General features: G+C 49.3%; 1 pseudogene across 1 annotated transcript; it reads left to right on the top strand.

Moving 5' to 3' along the window:
* The first annotated feature begins 732 nt into the window (after positions 1 to 732).
* LOC310772200 (membrane-associated guanylate kinase, WW and PDZ domain-containing protein 3 pseudogene) lies at positions 733 to 7,031 on the top strand (annotated as a pseudogene). Its single transcript, XR_014554007.1, has 3 exons — positions 733 to 924; positions 5,228 to 5,526; positions 6,674 to 7,031. The product of XR_014554007.1 is annotated as a membrane-associated guanylate kinase, WW and PDZ domain-containing protein 3 pseudogene (transcript).
* Positions 7,032 to 7,717: the final 686 nt, after the last annotated feature.

Genomic DNA, 7,717 nt, shown 5'->3' with positions numbered 1-7,717 from the left:
TACGCACATACACACATATTACATACACGCATACGCTCATACGCACACACATACACACATACGCTCATACATACACACATACGCACACACATACACACATACGCACACATACGCTCACACATACACACATACGCTCATATACACACATACGCGCACACATACGCACATACACACATATTACATACACGCATACACACATACGCACACACATACACACATACGTTCATACATACACACATACGCACACATACGCTCACACATATGCACACACATACGCTCACACATACGCACACACATACGCTCACACATACACACATATGCGCGCACATACGCTCACACACACATGCAAGATTTTTTTTGTTCTTTCCATATGACACACGTTTAGATGTTGAAGAACGCACTCAATAGAACAAACAGCACTTTTAGGATCACTAAATACTTAGCAAACTAAGCTTGTTCACCAACTTTCACGGCGATCTTAACTGAATGTTTCTTTTAGGAGTTCCAACATTCAAATAAGCATATCTTCTTCTACTATTTTCAGATTTCAATGTAAGACACATCATTTGAAAGCTTACATTCTGCATTTTCATAATAACCTGTAAAACAATGAACAATGACCGTGGCCTACGTGTTGCCCCAAACACCAGTCCCTGTCCACACCAGTCCCTGTCAACACCAGTGCCTGTCACATGTCTCACAGTCCCTGTCACATGTCCACCTTGTGTGCAGGTAAGGGCGGTGCCTCTGTCTTCACGGCCGAGCCCAGCCAGCTGCAGGGGGAGCTGTACCACACGGCCCTGAGGAAGAGCTCGCAGGGCTTTGGCTTCACCATCATCGGGGGCGACCGCACGGACGAGTTCCTGCAGGTGAAGAACGTCCTCAGCGACGGCCCCGCTGCCCACGACAACAAGATGGCCTCCGGTGAGAAACACCTCTCTAGAGACAGACTCACTGCTGCTTCAGATACAAAGGACATACCTGTCCAAATTAATCTCCATGTGGGGCGTCCGGGGAGGGCGGTGGTAGATTCCCTCACTACCAACACGAGGGTCACCGCCACCTACAGTCACTATTGACCCTTTTCACGGGGGCCATTTTGTGTTGAGAGGGAGGGGTAAACACAGGTGCAAGCAAAACACTAATGCGGGTTTCCAAATTGCAATCATGGGCTGTTAATACCAAGAATGCATTCTTGTTCTTGTGTTCTTGGGGAGAACGTTCTTGCTAGTCGTTCTTGGAAGAATGAACTTGCTAGGTCACAAGCACACATGACGCCGTTGGCAGTTTGAGACGTTGCGTTCTTGAGGGTATTGCGCAATACCAGCGCAGAGGCCGCCTGCAGTACTACACAAATAAAAAGCTCAGCTGATGTAGATGCAGCCAATTGTGCTCTGGAACTTTTTGCCATTTTTCGCCATAAATGTTCGTAAAGTGGCACTTATTGAAACCTACTACCCTGCTTGTAGGCATCAAAAGTCATCAGAAATTAATTTAGTGATGAAATAAAACTTTAAATTGTAAAAAACGTCCCGGAGCTTATGGCGTCTTCTCTGCTGCGTTCTGCCTCCACTTATGAAAAGGGTCTATTGGTCGTGTCTGTGGGTGGGAAGCTGGGTTAAGGGTATGTGTCCTGGTGCACTAGTGCCTCCTCTGGTCAGGGGGGAGGGGAACTGGGGGGAATAGTGTGATCCTCCCACGCACCTCGTCCTGTGCCGGTAAAGCCTCACGCTGTCAGGTGAAAAGAAGCAGCTGGCGACTGCACATGTGTCGGAGGAAGCACGTGCTAGTCTACAACTCTAGATCAGCACAGGGGGGCGGAGCGATGACCAGGACTGCAGGGGAATTGGCAAAGGTCAATAGACATTAATGACGGTTCCATTCCATTTACAGTAGGTGTTCCAGTGCCAGGAGGACCCCCGTTAGTTATTGGTTACACCTGGGTTTACCCTGCTTGATTGTAATAATAATAATAATAATAATAATAATAATAATAATAATAATAATAATAATAATAATAAGTCACCACAGACCTAGAGTAGTTACAGGGGCATTCCTGTTCAAATGAATCCCTGAATGGTCGTTTGATTGGTAGACCTAAGATGCTTAGCACTGTTAGCAGTTAGCACTTAGCACTGTTAGCAGTTAGCACAGACAGGCTCAGACAAAAGAAAATCAAGAACAAAAACATACATACGTACATCATCAACATTTCAATGTTACCACTAACCAGCCGCGTCAAGTGCTCGTGTGCTTGTAAGAGTGTGTGGGATCCCACGGAAGGGCTCCATAAAAAGTCAGCCGGGCGAATCACCCGTCACTCCTAACCTCGTCTAAGTAGGCCAGAAACGGGTCCCAAATGACTGAGAATTTCCTAAGCGAATTGGTCCTCAGGAACCCGAGTCTCTCCATACGTATGACGTAGACCATGTCCGTCAGCCACAGCTGAAAAGAAGGTGGAGAGGGAGACTTCCACTCCTTCAGAATGAGTCTCTTGGCGACAGTCATCCCCTGCGTCAGAGACTGTTGCACGGCCGTAGGGAGGAGCAGAGAGGATTCCGAGCAGCTGAAGATGCCGAGTTCTGTCTCCGGCTGAAGAGTTATTTTATAGGCCTTAGAGTACCAATCAAATATGTTGGCCCAGAATCCAGATAGCGAAGGGCAAAACCAAAAAGCATTGGATAGTGTACCTTCCAACACCTGACACCTATCACATGCAAAGGTATCATTTATCAGAACATGTCCCTTGCAGTTGTGTTATATATTTGCAATTTCTCACTTTGGCAACATTATAAAAAAAATCTTTGACAGCCAACTTGGCTGTGCCAACAGATGTGACCGTACTGTGATCCTGTGGTGTTCACCTACGCTAAGCCTTAGCAACAAGGCAATCGCAGCCACTTTGAGCTGTGTCAGGGCCATGGTGGTTAGTGGCAGACACACTAGTGACAGACACACTATGATGTGTGCGTGTGCCTGTGTGTGTGTGTGTGTTAGTGGCACACACTATGATGGCTGTGAAGACATCTCACATCTTTGTTGTTGTGCCTTGCGGCTGTCCACACATCCTCAGCAGCTGTGAGCTGTGTGTGTGTGTGTGTGTGTGTGTGTGTGTGTGTGTGTGTGTGTGTGTGTGTGTGTGTGTGTGTGGGTGTGTGTGTGTGTGTGTGTGTGTGTGTGTGTGCGTGTGTGTGCGTGCGTGCGTGCGCGCGCGCGCGTGTGTGTGTGTGTGTGTGTGTGTGTGTGTGTGTGACGGGCACAGTGGTGAGATGTGACAGAACACTCCAGCCCTCTCTGCTCCTGTGCAGTAATGATGTGGTTGAGAGGCTGTTCAGGTCTGTTAACAGTGGGAGTGAAGGAGGGGCAGGAAGCAGGAAGTAGCTGGGAGCCAATCGGCAGACTGAAGAGAAACGGTGGAAGGAGCTGCTGCCAGAATGTAAATATGAGAGAGCAGTGAAGAGGACAGGGCCATTTTAGAAGAGAGATCACACTGACAATGCCAGGAATGCTTCCCAGAGCAATGTAGGAAGACGACATTGCTTTGGAAAGCATCTGTCTACTCTAGATGACTGATCAGAAGAGAATCCTCCTCTAGAGGTCTTTCTCTCTGTGCTACAGTATGTAGGAATTAGCCACACTTGAGTACAATTATAGATATCTTACCAGAAAATGACTTTGGTAGAAGTTAAAGTCGCCCATTTGAATATTCCTGGCGTAAAAGTTTAAGGGTAAAAGTATCTGATATTCAAACGTAATATTCTGATATTCAATGTACTTAAGTATTGAAAGTACAAGTACAAGTAAATGCTGTTTTTTTTATTAGTAGTATTTTTCTGATTTCCCTCCATTTTCTCCCCAATTGAACTTGGCCAATTTCCCCCTGCCGCCCCGGTCGCAGCTCCACCCCCTCTGTCGATTTGGGGAGAGCCGTAGACTAGCACCATGCTTCCTCTGACACATGAGCAGTTGCCACTCGCTTCTTTTCACCTGACAGCGGGGGGCTTCACCGGCAGGACGTAGCACATGGGAGGATCACGCTATTCCCACCAGTTCCCTTCCGCCCCGAACAGGCACCCCCCGACCGACCAGAGGAGGCGCTAGCGCAGCGACCAGGACACATACCCTCAATCCGGCTTCCCACCCGCAAACACAGCCAATCGTGCCTGTATCGACGCCCGACCAAGCCGGAGGTAACACGGGGGCGCGAACCTGCAACCCTGGTGTTGGTAGGTAGGGAATCTACCACTACACTACCCGGACGCCCACAAGTAAATGCTGTTCATAAAAAAGCAAACAAAAGACATTCCTGGACTTGAGTGGAAATCTTCTTTGTTATTATGGTGCATTACTGCAACCAACTGGAATGGAGTTAGCCTGGTAAACCAGCCGGTCACGTGACCTCTCATCTCATTTCCTTCTTCGTTCCCGTCTGGCCTGAATCCTTCACCCAGTGTTAGCAGTGGGCAGAAGTTGGGCGAGTGTACTTGCCTTGACAGACAACTCCTTCAGCCAATCAGCGTTGGATCCAGTCAAACCCAAATCCACTCGGGAGAACGGCAAAAACACATTATCCGCCCAGAAACTCCGCTGTTGCGACGATACTCCTGTACTTGTTTAATTGTTGTTATTGAGTCTATTTCTGCAATAACTGCACTTTATGGCTGTTTAAACTAGACGAACGCTGACATTACTCCTCGAGGCGGACAGGCAAGGAGGCGGCCATTACTGTTTTGCTAGTGACGTTCCTGATTGGCCGGTTACGATGTCAACTACGAGGCGGGTCGCTGATTGGCTCGTCCGCTTTGGCGTTTCTGCAGAAAACCCTCCCAGAGTTGAGGTCAGACGGTCTGGTAGAACCAAATGAAATGTGAGTTCACCTGACCGGCTGGTTTAGCAGGCTAGAATGGAGTGTGGATTGTCTGTAACTTGCAAGCTAGGAGCACTGATTCGCCAACCGTGCTTGCTTGCAGGCTACCAAATATCTTCAGATTTGACTTTGTAAGTAAGATGCTTCGGGGAAAGGTAGTGGAGTAAAAGTATACATGTTATTTCGGAAATGTAGTGGAGTAAAAGTGAAATTTGACTGAAATATAAATACTCAAGTAAAGCACAGATACTCCAAAACAATACTTAAGTATTGTAACAAAGTATATATTACTTTGTTACATTATGCCACTGTATGTATGGCTGTATGTATCACTCTCTCTCTCTCTCTGTGTCCTCCCAGGCGATGTGATAGTGGAGATCAACGGGACGTGCGTGCTGGGGAAGACCCACCCGGAGGTGGTGCAGATGTTCCAGTCCGTCCCCACCACCCAGTATGTGGACATGGTCCTGTGCCGCGGCTACCAGCTGCCCCCGGACGTGGACCTGGACAGCGACGACCCCCCTCCCCCGCCCCCTCCCCCGCCGGCCAGCCAGCCCCAGCAGGGGGCGCTGCAGGGGGGCGAGGTGGTGACAGCCGTGCCCCTCATCAACGGGCAGCCGCTGCTGGTGAAAGGTGACGTCCTCCACGGCTCCTCCCAGGTAGGCATGCAGCGATGATGTTTACGATGATGTTTTGATGGTACGGTTATATAGTCTGAGAGAAATCACACTTTCACAATTATGATGCATTCATTTGTTTCATAACACTACGGATAATTCAGGCCGATCTCACCCATGTTCTTATGTATTTACAATACATTCACGGCACGCTGCTACGCCACGCTGCTGTTAGTAGATTGGTTAACTACATTTCCCATACACCCTAGGGGGGGTGATTACGTTTTGTGGTCGGTGACAAGCTAGTGAAGTTGTCTTGTTGAAATGAACGAAAGGTGATCTTTTAACTCTTCGACAAGGAGTTGTCGGGGCGCTCGACTAGTGCAGCGGTAGATTCCGTGCCCACCAACATGAGGGTCGCAGGTTCGAGCCCCCGTGTTACCTCCTCCGGCTTGGTCGGGCACAATTGGCCGTGTTTGCAGGTGGGACGCTGGATTAAGTGTACGTGTCCTGGTCTCTGCACCAGTGCCCCCCTTGGTCGTCCGGGGCGCCGGGTAGGGGGGGATAGCGTGATCCTCCCACACGCTACGTCCTGCCGGTGAAACATAGGGATGGGGCCGATCCGATCCAATATCGGTATCGGGTGCCGATATTGGCACTAATTCACGGATCGGATCGGATTGAGAGAGAAAAATCCGATCAAAAAAAAAAATTCCGCAATTCCAGCGCGGGCGCTGGCCGTAATTTGCCCATGTATAATAGTATCCTTCTTTGCCTTGTATATTTTCTTAATTTTGTCTGCTTTTTGCAAGGTATATTTAAAAAAAAAAAGTGAATTGGCCAAATCTTTGCCTATACTAAAAATATTGGTATCGGCATAATATCGGTATCGGCAGATATCCAAATTCAGGTATCGGAATCGGATTGGAAGTGAAAAAAGTGGATCTGTGCATCCCTAGTGAAACACCTCACTGTCAGGTGAAAAGAAGCGGCTGGTGACTGCACATGTATCGGAGGAAGCTTGTGCTTGTCTACAACTATCGGCAGAGGGGGGTGGAGCAAGGACCGGGACAGCTTGTCGGGGGGAATTGGACAAGTACAATTGGGGAGAAAATGAGTTGCGTTGAGTGAAACAGAAACAGACGTAGGTGTAGCTAGCTGAGCCTTTACGCTGCATCCCTCCTCCCAGGAGCTCCACTACGTCACCACCGACGGCAGCGGCCGGCCCGTGGTGGCTGCACTGCCCAACGGCAGGCAGCAGGGGGAGCGCGGGGTCGAGGGGACGGTGGCCATGATGCAGCCTGAGTTGGTGAGCGTACCGCTGGTCAAGGGGCCCGGGGGCTTCGGCTTCGCCATCGCAGACTGCCCCCTGGGCCAGAAGGTCAAGATGATCCTGGACGCACAGTGGTGCCGCGGCCTGCTGAAGGGAGACGTCATCAAGGAGATCAACAGGCAGAACGTCCAGACACTCAGCCACGCTCAGGTGGTCGACATCCTCAAAGACCTGCCCGTGGGCAGCCAGGTCAACGTGCTGGTGCTGCGAGGAGGTGAGACACCTGTCTGTCTGTCTGTCTGTCTGTCTGTCTGTCTTCTGTCTGTCTGTCTGTTTATCTGTCTGTCTACCTGTATGTCTGTCTGTCTGTCTGTCTGTCTGTATGTCTGTCTGTCTGTCTGTCTGTCTGTCTGTCTGTCTGTCTGCCTGTCTGTCTGTCTGTCTGCCTGTCTGTCTGTCTGTCTGTCTGTCTGTTTGTCTGTTTATCTGTCTGTCTACCTGTCTGTCTGTCTGTCTGTCTGTCTGTCTGTCTGTCTGCCTGTCTGTCTGTCTGTTTATCTGTCTGTCTGTCTGTCTGTCTGTCTGTCTGTTTGTCTGTCTGTCTGTCTGTCTCTCTGTCTTGCTGTCTGTCTACCTGTCTGTCTGTCTGTCTGTCTATCAGAGATGGGGTTTTGAGTCACATGACTTGGAGTCGAGTCACAGTTTTAATTGCTTGAGTCTTGACACTTGAGACTAGAAGTCTTCGGGTATGCCCGAATTCCGACGGTCCGACCCGGACCCGGCCGGGTCTTGGGTCCATTCAAAAGAAGCGTCTGCAGGTCCGGTACCGTCTGAGATCTCTGACATTGAATTGTCAGGTCCATCAGGACCCTAGACCCGGCCAGTGACTGTCACAGCTGTTAATCACGCCTTTTTATATCGTCTAATATAACTAATTAAAAACAAACTTATCAGAAAAAT

Source organism: Poromitra crassiceps (genome assembly GCF_964638095.1).
Source record: "Poromitra crassiceps genome assembly, contig: HAP1_SCAFFOLD_2286, whole genome shotgun sequence".
NCBI lineage: Eukaryota > Metazoa > Chordata > Actinopteri > Beryciformes > Melamphaidae > Poromitra > Poromitra crassiceps.
This window is presented reverse-complemented; position numbering and strand designations above follow the sequence as displayed.